General features: G+C 45.6%; 1 pseudogene; it reads right to left on the bottom strand.

The window, feature by feature from the left end:
* Positions 1–1,232: 1,232 nt before the first annotated feature.
* The window catches only part of LOC139411846 (golgin subfamily A member 6-like protein 22), a 17,151-nt pseudogene continuing 16,567 nt past the window's right edge, over positions 1,233–1,816 (bottom strand).

Genomic DNA, 1,816 nt, shown 5'->3' on the forward strand with positions numbered 1-1,816 from the left:
GGCTGACAATTTGTTAGCTATGTTGTCCACCGGTATGTTAGCTATCTACCTAATGTTAGTAGTTATCCATCAGCCTATAGTTCATACACTGTCAAGTTTATCTAACTACCTAACGTTTGACTTGATTATTCCCGTCATTCTTAGCTTAGCTAAATGTGCTTTCATAAATTCGCTCTGGCTATCTACTCCGATTTAAGAGCACTCTCGTCTGAATGTACCAGAGCGCAGAATAATACATTTACCAGCGCTCAACACCTGTTGAATATTGCCGGTGGCAGTAAACGTCAGCAAAAAAAGCTCAATTAAATTGTTTCCAGCAACACAGTCACCAATGCTCTGGTTAACACGGAAACTGCCTAACCAGCTCTGCTAGGGTGAGTAAAATGATCAAAGTGTCTGGAAGTTGCTAGCAAGGTAGCCAACGTTAGCTTGGGTGCTTGACTGCCGTTGTAAGGTCAGAACGCTCAAATCAACCCTACTCCTCGGCCCCGACCGTCCAGTGTGAGCTGCGAGAGCGAAACGGTCTGAAATTACCCAGAGGTTTTTTGTTTTTCATGGAATAGAAACACCATAATATTAATCTAAGTACCAGTCAAACGTTTGGACACACCTACTCATTCCAGGATTTTTCTATATTTTACTCTTTTCTACATTGCAGAATAATAGTGAAGACATCACAACTATGAAATAACACATATGGAATCAGTTACGAACAAATTCTTATTTACAAGAACAACCTACTCCTTCCTCCCCATTGGAGGATTGAACCCCGATCTCCCATCTGCACAACACAGGGATTCTTTAGCTAAATAGCCCAGCGCCCGTCACGTTGTACAGCGCCATATTTTCTGTTCCATCCAAATAGATGTAACATCCTACAAGGACAGCATACTCCTTCCTCCCCGTCGAGGAATTGAACCTCTGTCTCCCTTGTGCCCTCCCCGTCTCTGGTAATGCCAATATGGAAGACTGTCAAATGCTTCTTAAACTAACACTAATTTGCAGTAACATAAAAAATTGCTGACAGTTAAATGTTGTGCCGCAGGATGCTGCGGCAGCCCGCAAGGTGTGACGCAACTTTTAAAGGAGGAACCACTGTATGTCTGTCCTAGCTCGCTAATTAAGGTCTTAAATACTTCTTGGGGCTAGGTGTCCAGTCGACAACTTCCGGTGAAATTGGAGGGCGCTCAATTCAATTAAACATTCAGGTACATACAAGTATCTTATATCGGTTAACTCTTCCAGATGCCTTTCTTTTTCTTGTTCTTGGAGGTTAGCTCTGATGTTTCAGCCTCTTCTGGAGCTTCTAGCTGCTGGCTGTCTGGCCCCCCCTGATGGTTCTCTGGCCCCTCCTGCTGGTTCTCTGAACTCCCCTCCTGGTTCTCTGCCCATGCCTGTTGCCTCCTTGGCCTTTCCTGGTGGCCATCAGTAGATCCAGTGGGCTCTTGGCTTATTTGTTGGCCTGTGGCCCACCAGGGCAACTCCTGACCGTGGTTGTAATCGTGGCTGTGTTGTTGATTTGAGCATCAGCCTCCAGATTCATCTGCTCCAGGTAGTTTTCCTTCATCCTCTCCCTCTCCTCTCCTCCTTCAGTTGTTGATGAGTCTGTTTTTTAAGCAGGGACCGCTCTCTCCACTGCTTATTGAAATCCTCCATCTTCTTCCTTCTCTCCTCAGCCTTCAGCAGCTCCTTCCTCTTCTCCCTCTCTCTCTGCCCGGGTCATGGTGGATGTTAGCCTTGTGTGTCCAGGGATGGCTGGGAGGGGAGAAGAAGTAGAGTTTACATTCAACTTAGTGGATCTGGTATCAACTTAAAT

This window comes from Oncorhynchus clarkii, chromosome 6, assembly GCF_045791955.1.
Source record: "Oncorhynchus clarkii lewisi isolate Uvic-CL-2024 chromosome 6, UVic_Ocla_1.0, whole genome shotgun sequence".
Classification (NCBI taxonomy): Eukaryota; Metazoa; Chordata; class Actinopteri; order Salmoniformes; family Salmonidae; genus Oncorhynchus; species Oncorhynchus clarkii.